This window comes from Pongo pygmaeus, chromosome 9 (genome assembly GCF_028885625.2).
Source record: "Pongo pygmaeus isolate AG05252 chromosome 9, NHGRI_mPonPyg2-v2.0_pri, whole genome shotgun sequence".
NCBI classification, from domain to species: Eukaryota; Metazoa; Chordata; class Mammalia; order Primates; family Hominidae; genus Pongo; species Pongo pygmaeus.
Genome location: NC_072382.2, coordinates 122,385,208 through 122,397,698, shown reverse-complemented (window position 1 = coordinate 122,397,698; position 12,491 = coordinate 122,385,208). Strand labels below are relative to the sequence as shown.

At 48.7% G+C, this 12,491-nt stretch overlaps 1 protein-coding gene and 1 pseudogene across 11 annotated transcripts in view; one reads left to right on the top strand and one right to left on the bottom strand.

Annotated features, from left to right (window-relative positions):
- Nucleotides 1-12,491, bottom strand: part of GRIK4 (glutamate ionotropic receptor kainate type subunit 4) — a 476,655-nt gene that overhangs the window by 367,991 nt on the left and 96,173 nt on the right. Inside the window, exon 1 of one of the 11 annotated variants that reach the window (XM_054440158.2) lies at nucleotides 7,100-7,196. The exons of 9 other annotated variants lie outside the window; for them this stretch is intronic. The gene's annotated coding sequence lies outside the window, so the exon portion shown is untranslated. Of the gene's footprint in view, nucleotides 1-6,118; nucleotides 6,207-7,099; nucleotides 7,197-12,491 lie in introns of those variants that run through there. One more of the 11 variants, XM_054440162.2, reaches the window with a different exon arrangement.
- LOC129008753 (elongin-C-like) lies at nucleotides 75-425 on the top strand (annotated as a pseudogene).

Genomic DNA, 12,491 nt, shown 5'->3' with positions numbered 1-12,491 from the left:
TCGAGCTGGGGCAGAAAAAGAACTCTGGGAAACTACTAAAGTTCCTGAGGAAGCAAAGTAGAATTTCGTAAGAACAAAATGGATGGTGAGGAGAAAACCTATGGTGGCTGTGAAGGCCCTGATGCCATGTATGTCAAATTGACGTCATCTGATGATCATGAATTTATTGTAAAAAGAGAACATGCACTAACATCAGGCATGATAAAGCCATGTTGAGTGGCCCAGGTCAATTTTGCTGAGAACGAAACCAATGAGGTCAGTTTTAGAGAGGTACCTTCACATGTGCTATCAAAAGTTTGCATGTATTTTACACACAACATTCACTACACTAACAGCTCCACCAAGATTCCCAAACTCCCAATTACACTGAAACTGCACTAGAACTGCTGGTGGCTGCGAACTTCCTAGATTGTCAAATAAAATAAATTCTAATACACTGTTAACTCTTTTCAGTATTTTAAAAAAAGAGAAATACCAGAGACTGGGTAATTTATGATGAAAAGAGATTTAATTAGCTCACAGTTCTGCAGGTTGTACAGGAAGCACAGTAGCATCTGCTTCTGGGGAGGCCTGAGGAAACTTAGAATCATGGCCAAAGGCAAAGGAGGAGCAAGCACGTCACATGGCCATAGCAAGAGGAAGAGTAGGGGAGGTCCCACACACTTTTAAACAACCAGATCTCATGGGAACTCACTCACTGTCATGAGAACAGCACCAAGAGGGAAATCTGCCTCCACAATCCAATCACCTCCCACCAGGATCCCCCTCCAACACCAGGTATTACAATTCCACATGAGACTGGGGCAGACACACAGCGTCAAACCATACCATTTCACCCCTGGCCCCTCTTAAATCTCATGTCCTTCTTACATTGGAAAAATGATCATGCCTTCAAAACAGTCCCCCAAAGTCTTAACTCATTCCAGCATTAACTCAAAAGTCCAAAGTCTCATTTGAGATAAAGGAAGTCTCTTCTGCCTATGAGCCTGTAAAATCAAAAACAAGTTAGTTACTTCCAAGATGCAATGGGGGTATAGGCATTGGGTAAAAACTCCCATTCCAAAAGGGATAAATAAGCCAAAAGAAAGGGACTATAGCCCCCATGCAAGTACGAAATCCAGCAGGGCAGTCATTAAATCTTAAATCTCCAAAATAATCTCCTTTAACTCCATTTCTCACATCCAGGGCATACTAATGCAAGGGGTGGGCTCCCAAGGCCTTAAGCAGCTCTGCTCTTGTGGCCCTGCAGGGTTCAGCCCCCACAGTGGATTTCAAGGGCTGGCGTTGAGTGCCTGCAGCTTTTCCAGGCACAAGGTACAAGCTGCTGGTGGATCTACCATTCTGGGGTCTGGAGGATGGTGACCCTCTTCTCACAGCTCCACTAGGCAGTGCCCTGTGTGGGGCCTCCAACCCCACACTTCCCCTTCGCAGTGCTGCCCTAGTAGAGGTTCTCCATGAGGGTTCCACCCCTGCAGCAAGCTTCTCCCTGGACAAATAGGCTTTTCCATACATCCTCTAAAATCTAGACAGAGGTTCCCAAGCCTCAACTCTTGCACTCTGTGTACCCACCAGCTTAGCACCACATACCAAGGCTTATGGCTTGTACCCTCTGAAACTGTGGCCCAAGCTGTACCTGGGCCCCTTTGAGCCTCAGCTGGAGCTGGAGTGTGGACTGTACGGAACAGTGTCCTGATGCTGTGCAAGGCAGCAGGGTCCTGGGCCTGACCCACAACACCATTACGTCCTCCTAGGCCTCTGGGCCTATGATGGGAGGAGCTGCCACAATGGTCTCTGAAATGCCTCAAGGCCTTTTCCCCACTGCCTTGGCTATTAGCAGTTGGCCCCTTTTTACTTATGTAAATTTCTACAGCCTGCTTGAATTCTTCCCCTAAAAATGGGCTTTTCTTTTGTACCACATGACCAGGCTGCAAACTTTCCAAAGTTTCATGCTCTTCTCCTCTTTTAAATACAAGTTCCAGCTTTAAGTCATTTATTTCCTCATACATATGAGCATAGGCATTAGAAGCAGTCAGGTAACATCTTAAATGCTTTGCTACTTCGAAATTTCTTCCACCAGATACCCTAAATCATCACTCTCAAGATCAAAGTTCTACAGATCCCTAGAACAGGGACACAAGGAAGCCAGGCTCTTTGCTAAGACATGGTAAAAGTGACCTTTTACTCCAGTTCCCAATAAGTTTCTCATCTCCATCTGGACACATCCTCAGCCTGGCTATCTCTGTTCATACCACTATCAGCATTTAGGTCACAACCATTCAAAAAGTGTCCAGGAAACTCCAAATTTTCCCTCACGTTCCTGCCTTCTGCTGAGCCCTCCATATTCTCCCAGCCTATTACCCAGTTCCAAAGTTGCTTCCACATTTTCAGGTATCTTTATAGCAATACCCCGCTCCTGATACCAATTTTCGTTATTAGTCCATTCTCACATTGCTATAAAGAAATATTTGAGACTTGGTAATTTATAATGAAAAGAAATGTTACTGGCTCACAGTTCTGCAGGCTGTACAGAAAGCACAGCAGCTGCAGCATCTGCTTCTGCGGAGGCCTCAGAAAACTCACAGCCATGGCCAAAGACAAAGGAGGAGTGAGCACTTCACACAGCCAGAGCAGGAGGAAGAGTAGGGGAGGTGCTACACACTTTTAAATGACCAGATCTCACAAGAACTCATTGACTATCACAAGAACAGCACGAAGAGGGAAATCCACCTCTATGATCCAATCACCTACAACCAGGCCCCACTGATCCAAATGATATCACTGTCTCTACAAAAAATTTCAAAATTAGCCAGGTGTAGTAGCACATGTCTGTGGTCTTAGCTCCTCAGGAGGCTGAGATGGGAGGATCACTTGGGCCTGCAAGGCTCAGGCTGCAGTGAGCTGAGATCATGCCATTGCACTCAAGCCTGGGCAACAGAGTTAGATCCTGCCTAAAAAATAATAATAAAAATAAAAATAAAAAAGCATTCCCCAGTCATGAACCATTATTTCTCTTAGTCAGCTGTTCATCCAACCATTATATATTAACCACCTACTAAGTGCCAGGTACCTAAGCTGGGTGCTAAGAAAACAATGGAAAGCAAAGCAGACATAGCCCTGCTTTACAGAGCTGATTGGGGTTCTTAACCTTAACCTCTTGCGAGACAAAAGACCATTTTGAGACTCTGGTTGAAGGTTTTACGCTCTTGCCCAGAGAAACACACATCACTACATACACGTAACACTTTGCCAACATTCATGGGGCTCCCGAGAAGGTTCCCCAGGAGAACCCCTGTCCTAAGTGAACTTTTTGCTCCAGTCACACCTGTCCACTGCCATCCTGGAACCTTCTTTGATCATTGTAGCAGAGGCTTTTAAGCCTCTTAAAAAGTCCCCTTTAGCAGTGGCAACTTCAAGAAACCCCAGGGCAAAAGCCCAATAAAAACTGCTTGATGCATAGGGGGTACTGGAATCACTTGTACAAGTAACTGTAGTGTATTATAAGCTTGTTTGGTGCAAGGAAAGCTGACTGGTTCATTGCCTGAGACAAAAGGGTTATCTTGTAAAATCTGAACAGCCCACTCCCATATCTGAAAGCTGTGTGCTCCCTCAAGGTCTTGACGTGGTTTCGCGTGCTGGTCTTTGGTTTTCCGACACCTTTGGAGGGGTCTGGTGCCTCGTGCATGCCCATCTCCAGTCCCTCTGCTCCCCTCTCAACATTCTGCATCCCTTCCTGGCCACCATGGCCAAAGCACTTTGGCCATGAAGCACTGTAGGGCCAACCTCCTATTCCATCCTTCCTGGCTGAATAGCCTAGGGTCAAATCTTTCAGACCAAAGTATCCAGCTTCCGTCTGAAGATAATGGCTCCCTAAGGAACATGTCTGTCACGGCCAATTTGAAAGAGCAATCTAATAGGCTCTTCCTCAGGACCCCTTATGAAAGCTCCATTCTCCACTGATGCCTTTATGACTGAGCTCCAGCTAAGGTGCACCTGGGGATCTCTTAGTAAAGGGATTATTGACCCACAAGCTGAGTGGTCACAATCCATCATGGCCCATTCTACAGGCCCCTCTGCTCCTGGGGCTGGCCCAGACTCCGTGGCTCAAATATGGCTGAATCCACAGCCCTCTTCCCCATCCCCATCATGCACCAATTCCCAAGTTCTTCCCTCTGCCCCCTCCCCACCCCCACAAAGATGTAAGGCCAGGGATTTTATGAAGCGCCTAGGACTGGCAGAATCCAAGGTCTCTTGTACTGATCTAACGTAATGGATCCCGGGTGCTTGACCTGTCAGCCAGCAGACAGCTGGGTCCTGGAGGAGACAAACCTCTGAAGTCAGCTGGTAACCCTCTGCCCTCTTTGTAACCCAATTCCTGCTTCTCCCCAACTCCTGGGATTTCAGGCCTGGAAGGGATACTAGATCCCATCACTTAGCAGATGAGGACACTAGGCCCAGAGAAGAGAAGTAGGAGGACACATAAGCAATGAGTGAGACTGAAATCAAGATCTCCTGGCTCCTACTCCAGAGCTCTTCAGTTGTCAGATTAAAATGAAAACTGAGCACTCAGTTAAAGAGGATCCTGGGGATCCCCACCCACAAGCTGCAATCACAAAGCCTGATGGCAAAGTCACGTACCAGGCCCTAGGGGCAGGAAGAGTGCCAGCCAAGCCCAGTTGGTAGAATGCATTACTGAGAGGTCTCTAGGGGCTCCCTGGGACAAAAAGAGTGACAAGCCAGAGCTGGCATGGCTGGGCTTCCTGGAATAGAGAAGAGAGCCAGAGCCTGGGCAGCTGCCAGGCCCTGCCAGGCAGACACAAATTCATCAAAAGGTGAGGGGCTACGACATTCCTCAGAGTCTGACTTAAAGGCAGCTTCCATCCATCAAGGCCCAAGTACCCTTCAATCCGTAGTCTTGGGGCATAATTAACAGGCTTTTAGTTGGATTTAATCTTATTTTTGGTGTCTATACACAGGAGGCCCACAGAAGTAGCCCACCCAACCCACTCAATGCTTTGTGAAGTGCCATTTGGCAGAATCAAGCTCTCAGATGGTAAGTGCAGCCAGGAAAGACAGTATGGTACTAGGTTCAGGGCCTCAATCGGCCTCCTACAAGCTGCATAAACTCACTTAACCACTCTCTGCCTCAGTTGCCTCAAATAGCAAACAAGAATAACAACACCTGCTTCATGGGATATCAAAGGGACCAAGAAGAGATATGCAGAAAAAGCACCTAGCATGGTGCCTGACACAAAGGAAACCCACTATGAATGCATATTTGCTTACGGTTTTTTTGTTTGTTTGTTTTGTTTTGTTTGAGATGGAGTCTCGCTCTGTTGCCCAGGCTGTAGTGCAAGTGGTATGATCTCAGCTCACTGCAAGCTCCACCTCCCGGGTTCATGCCATTCTCCTGCCTCAGCCTCCCGAGTAGCTGGGACTACAAGCGCCCGCCACCACGCCTGGCTAATTTTTTGTATTTCTAGTAGAGACGGGGTTTCACTGTGTTAGCCAGGATGGTCTCGATCTCCTGACCTCGTGATCCGCCCACCTTGGCCTCCCAAAGTGCTGGGATTACAGATGTGAGCCACCACACCCGGCCAACTTACAGTTTTAATAAATCACATCACTGCCAGTGTCTTCAAGAAATAAAAATTGCAAAAATGCTCCTAGAACCTGAGGGTAGCTGGCATGTACATCTGAGTGGGGTTACGGCCACAGGAGATGTCTTCACGGCAATGGCCAAGCCTGGGTCTAGGATGCAGTAGTTCAGATTGGCCAGGAGCAGCCGTGGGGCCATGTCCACTTCTCTCACACTCGCTGATCTGGGGGCCTCCAGATGCAGGCACCTCTGGCTCATCCAAGAACTTTCTGGTCTCTGGAGCTCATGCAGCCCATGTACATGGGACAGGCCCCAAGTGCTAGACCCTAGCTAGTGGCCATAGTCTCCCACTGTGCCCCAGTGGGATTGGGCCCTGGGAGGCCACAGTTTTATGGTCTTCTTTCCCTTCCCTGTCTCACTTCTCCACTCTTCTATCAGGCAAATGAGTGCACTTTTAAAAAACCATAACCCCCTTTCTGGGTGGTTCCCAGGACCACCAACCACATAACCACTTGCACTTACTTCTGTCTTCACTTGGGGTCTGCTTCTGGGGGAGCCATGCCTACATGGGGGGCAGGCCAGGCACTGCACTGAGGACCTGTCCCCATCACTACCCACAGGGAAGGTTCACAGAAAGAAGCGAGAGAGGATGCAAGCAGAGCTTACATATGCAGAGGGGAGGGAACAGAGGGGAGTGAACCAATTGATAACTTAAGGTTAAGACCAAACTCCTGGGAGAAAACAGATTGTCCATTGCTGAGTCAAAACAGAACAGCGTATCTTTGAGTTCACAGATTCCCCTTTTCTAGGCTATAGCGGGGCTGGCAATTTTGCCAGAAGGATTATCAGGACAATTTTTAAATGCCTCAGCATCCTGAGACAGTGAGCAGGGCAGTGTGCAGAAAGCTCACCCCACACCTGACTCTGGGCTCTTAAATCCTTCCCTTGGACCACACAGATGCTCCTGCAGAGCTCAGGAACTTCCCTGCCCCAGGACCTGGAGCCACCTTCCAACCAAGGATAAAATCACAGCATTTTTGGGATGGAAAAACAAGGAGGGCATCTCCTGCAAGCCCCATCTGAGGCATGAATCCCTGTACACCATGTCTGCAGCACCTTCAAAGGGAGCAAGAACAATGTGTACACATGCACACACACAAACACATGCATGCTCCGTGTGCTGCCCTGCATTCCTGGTCAATCCCTCCAGTGCTATTTGCCTTGTACAACACATGCACACATCAGCCCCACACAGATTAAGGGGATTAGCTCTTATCAAGAGCTTTGTATCTCCAAAGCTCTTATCAACATCAGCTAATTAAGCAGACAGCCCCCCTTCCCTCGGCTGAAGGGTATAGAAAGCACAGGACAAGAATTGACAAGATCTGAGTGTTAGTCCCACTGTGGGGGCATGTCTTCTTCTACAAGACACAGAGAAGCAGGAAGCAGTTATTATGATATCCCACACAAGAGAAGAAGAAACAGAAAGTGTAAGGAACTTACCCAAGGCCAATCAGCTAAGCAGCAGCTGGGCTCAGTTGTGAACTTTGGTCTCTCCAACTCCAGAACCCGAGCTCTCTGAGTCACGACTACATATGGATATGAGTAATCATCCTCATTCTCACCAGCCAAGACCCCAATGACAGAGACCAACCCTCCAGCCTCAAATGGCTCTTTATCCCAGCAACCCCACCACTCACACACAGAACCCTGCTTAATACGAGGGTCACTGATTAGAAATGCTTTTTTCTCACACACACACTCGGGTTTGCACCACGTGTCCGTGACCCTCCTCCCCTACCCACCTCACTTCTCTTTGTCCCTGTGTTCCCTGCCCCGCTCAGGGCTCTACACATGGTGGAAGCTCAGAGCTCTGGTATGGCCTCAGTCTGACCCACCCAGAGTGAGCAGGGAGAGCTCTCCTGTCATAGACAAAGCCCCAAAGCCAGTTCCCATCCACCACAAAGTAGCCCGATAACGAGGGCTACATTGACAACTTCTAGTGTCAAATCTAATAATTCCCTTTAACTGAGATCTTTTGCCTTCAGTGAAGTCATCAGTGACTTTCAGGAAATGATCAGAAAAACCCTTTGGATTTCCACCTGTCATGGGGAATCCCACATGCTATACGTTTCATCATAGGGACTCAGGCTTAGTCAATTCTTTCAAATGTTGGCACCCCTTAACAAGGCTAATAAGATTTTTTTTTGCCTCAAAAGCCTTAATAGGATAGAAAATTAAAGGAAATCAATCAGTAATTAATTACCCATTAAATTAACTGCCCAGTATTATGAGGACACAGAAGTATTTAGTAAAATCCTTGCTCTCATGGAATGTAGAATGGACAATGAGAAAAACTAGCATTACAATGAGATAACAGCCGAACAGGCTTCTACACTACAAATATAGTAGGAAATCTATCATTCTTTCATTCAACAAAGTGCCATTTAAACTCTACCAGTGGTAAAGTCTACTATAGATGGACACCATGGTGGTTCACGGGGGGACCAGTTGTCCCACAGGGATAGATATGAGTTGTATTACAAAGGAAATACATCACATAAGTGATTACAGGACAAGGTGAAGTATGACAAGCATGTCAGGAGAATGAATTAAGTATTACAGGAGCGGTACAGAAAAGATGGAATTACTAGGGAAGGCTTTGTGGAAGCAGCAGGACTTGAGTTACAATCAGCCCTGCAAGGAGGTAAGGGGTCACCCACTCTCCGTCACTAGGAGGGGGTGCCCTCAACCCCAAAGCACAGCACTCCCTGCACTGCACAAAAGAACTCAGGATTCATCTTGAGAAATGAGAAGCTGGCAGGTTCACACCCACTGGCTTCATCCCAGGTGGGGCTCACCAGGCCTGGATTTAGAGCACTCATCTGTCCAATGAACATTCAGGAACACTGATGCTGAGGACAAAGGGAGGAGGCACAGTCTCCGCCCCCACTGAGCTTATAGGCAGATGGGGGAGAGAGACAAGCAAACTCCACCAACAAGAGATGGATGAAGGGTTATACCACACACAGGAGTGTGCTGAACTGAGACGGGGGTAGTGGGAAGTGAGGGATTATGCACGGAGGAAGGGTGACTAAAATGAATCTTGAAGAACAGATGAGAGCTGGGTGTGCAGGCTGCAGCCATGAAAGCAAATCATGATGACAACAGTAACAATTATGATACACCATTATCACCATTTTTTGAGCGCCTTCCTTGTCTTTTGCCAGAAACTGTACTTGGTATTTCACACACACACGTGCATGCATGCAGACACGCACACGTTAATGCTAATCATTTTTTAGTGTGTGTGTTTAGGATGCAAGGGATCCTGACAATTATACTGCATATTAAATATTATTGTTCCTCTTTGACAGATGGAGATACTAAGTCCCAAAGAGATGAAACCACTTTCTCACAGCCACACATCCAGTAATCAGCAGAGCTAGGATTCAAATCTCTCTACATCCTATCTGCTATTCCACACTTTGGAGCTACTAGGTGGAGTTCCTATGTGGTCTCCTGGACAAATGGGCCAAGGGAATCATCGAGGGGCCAGAGTCTCCAGATCTCTGCACCCCAATCTAGAGTCCCAGAGGCTGAACGAAGGCGAGCTGACCCTCTCCTGGTTCTGCCTCGAGCTGTCAATCCAAATCAAAGTCTTGTCCGCTCACTGGGCCTTGGTTTCCTGTTGAAAACGACAGGACATGGGCTGGTTGTTCTTTCAAGGCCCTTCCTGCACTGACATTCTGAGACTCTGTGGTTCTCATGTAAAAGGCCTGAGCACCAATACGGAACCCGGTCAGAGAGTTTCCAATCAACATGCTTTGCTTGCACCCAGGCTTGTGACTCACTAGGCATAACCTGCAGCAAGAATCCCCTTGCTGGGGAGGGGGACCTCCCTAGGGCAGAATGGGCAAATCCCAGAGTTCCTGAAGCTCAAGACACTGCAGGCATTTCCTATTTCCTGCATCCTTCCTTCACTTCTCCTATCCTGTCGTTCCTTTGAAAACTTAGAGTGAGCTCCGCAGACCACAAAGAACATGCCGCACTGTCTTCCGGGCATGCCACTCCTGAATGACAGTGTCCCCTACCATCTGGTCTCTCACAGACTCCAAGCCCCCAGCCCACTGTGCTCTCCACCCTCCACTCCGGCTGCCTGGGCCAGCCCCAGGACAGGTGAGAGAGTTCATCAGCAGAAACCACGAAGCCAGACACCGTCCCTGCACCCACCCCCTCCCCGCCACACACAGCCATGCCACGTGTTCCGAGGCTTAGGGGGTTGGCATCCAGGAGCGCTGCACACAAGAATAAACAATCTCATCTCTGAGTGTATATTTTGTCTTCATTATGCCACTGTGAAGGTGTTAATATACAACTTACAACATATTAATCACCCCTCTAACTTCCAAATGCTAAATGCATCATTAACATTCATGTTTTCTTCAATTACTCGGCTGTTCTGGGGGAAGGGAGCAAATCAGCTCCTCACTGAGTCCCTCTCCTGTGGAAGGCTCACGGATCATAATAGGCAGTCCGGGCCTCCACCTGTATCGTGGAATGAGAGACTCCTGCTCCGAGCATCGCCATAAAAACAAAGCGAGACCAAGAAGTGAGAGAGAGGAGAAGGCAAATGGGGAGGGAAGGAGGGATGCACACAAGGAGGAATCACATGCATATCAAAGGCTCACAGAGACCAATCGGTCTAAGCCCTGCATTTCATAAATGAGAGGACTGGGGCTCAGAGAGGGGAAGTGATGTGTCCAAGATCACACAGCAGCTTAGTGGAGAGAGCCAAGGAAAGGAGGGACAGGAAAACCAAGTGTAGAAGAAGAAAGAAAAAGCAGTAGAAGGAGAAGGGGGTAGAAGGCAAGTCCATTAAGATGTGCAGGCTGGGCGTGTGGCTCACACCTGTAATCCCAGCACTTTGGGAGGCCGAGGCAGACGGATCACCTGAGGACAGGAGTTCGAGACCAGCCTGGCCAACATGGTGAAACCGCGTGTGTACTAAAAATACAAAAATTAGCCAGGCAGGTGGCACATGCCTGTAGTCCCAGCTACTCAGGAGGCTGAGGCAGGAGAATCACCGGAACCTGGGAGGCAAAGGTTGCAGTGAGCCGAGACCTCCAGCCTGGGCGACAGAGCAAAACTCTCTCTCTCAAAAAAAAAAAAAAAAAAGTGCAAAGATGAGGGAAAAGGGAAAGCAGAGAGGGAAAAACAAAGGTAGGGAAAGCTACCTTTGGGAAAGGGGAAAGGGGGAAAAAGTCTTAAATAGCCAGGAGCGGAGGCATGCAACCATGGTCCCAGCTACTTGGGAGGCCGAGGCAGGAAGATCAGGGGAGCCCAGGAGTTTGAGGCCACCCTGGGCAACACAGCAAGACGGCAAAAACAAACAGCTCTAAAAAAAAAATCTGAAACAGATGCAAGCCCAGAACTGTCTTCGACTTTACCCCCAGCTGCCTGCACCCAGATCCCCGAGGTGGGAGGGGCTGCGGGAAGGAGAGTAAACTCTGAGAGGGACCAAACAGGCCCAATTGAAGGAGGAGGGGAGGCGCTGGGAGCACGCAGGGTTGGGCCTCCACCCCAGGCTTCTGAGATTGAGCCAGACTAAATATGACATGCAATTAAAATGTCATTACCCCACAATCGTGCAATCCAAACTTCACTTGGAATTTGTTACAGGCGCTGGTGGCTACAAAATCAATCTGCTACTGTATTTCAGCAAATCAGATTCAACACTCTCCCTGCCAGCGGGTTGCAGACTAGCTCTGAATGGAAGAGGAAAGAAGAAAAGGCTCCTGCTGGCAGGTCACTTTTTTGTCCACAGGCCGCCAGCCAGCCAGGCCTATCCACCTTGAAGAAGGAGCATCCGAGGTCAGGAGACACAGGCGCTTCCAGAAGGGTGGAGCTGGGGGCGGAGGAGCAGGGCAGGAGGTAGCAGGGTCAGCTTCTGGGGCACCTCCTGGGCCCTGAAGAGACACAAGCCCTGACAGTTGTTTGCACCGTAGTTAAAAACCCATATGGTTCATCACAACCTACGCAGTGCTTTAAAAGGCATCATTCTTGTGAGTCTCACAACTTAGAAGGGGGGGTCACTGCTTCCTCCACAATGAGGAAAAAGCCCTAGAGGGGTGAGGATCACAACCAAGGTCACCTCTCAGTATGGTAGGGGCAGAGACTGTGTTACTGATGACAGCATTCAGCCCTGAAAAATACACATGCGCGCACACACACACAGAGTGTGGCCAGTGGCGCTGGCCCCAAGAGCCTTTGTAAATGTGTCCTCTTAGCCTAGCGATTTTGAGTCTTAGCAAGTCTTCCTTGCACTCCGCCTCCCAGACGTCTCCTTTTCTTCCTATACTTTTTGTAGAGATGGGGTCTCACTACGTTGTCCAGGCTGGTCTCGAACTCCTGGGCTCAAGGAAGCCTCCCACATTCTCTAAGCCCACTGCTGCACTCCCAGCTGGCTGGAAGCCTGCAGCAGCCTCGTTGCTGGCCTCCTGACCTCAGCCTCTCCTATCTCTGACCTTATACACCTTTTCCAGAATCATCTTCTAAAATGCCACTTTGACCTTGACACTTCCTTGCTCAAAAACCTCATACAGCTGCCCCTCTGGCTTCTGCTCCTAGCACTCGACTGAAAACATTCCCTGCAAAAGCCCCATGACCTCCTCATTGCCCAGCGAAAGCTTTTCTACCCTCACCTGATTTGACCCCTCTCGGTAGCAACTATCTTTTCCAGTCTCTTCCAACTGGCAACCACCCCCTGGAATCCGGGGTCTTACCTGCCCTCATTTTTCCCTCCACCTTCTCCGGTTGCTCCTCAGTTGACTTGCCAGGCTTTCTTCCCCAGATTGTTCCATAAATTCCTGTGTTTCCCAGCTCTTTCCTCTCT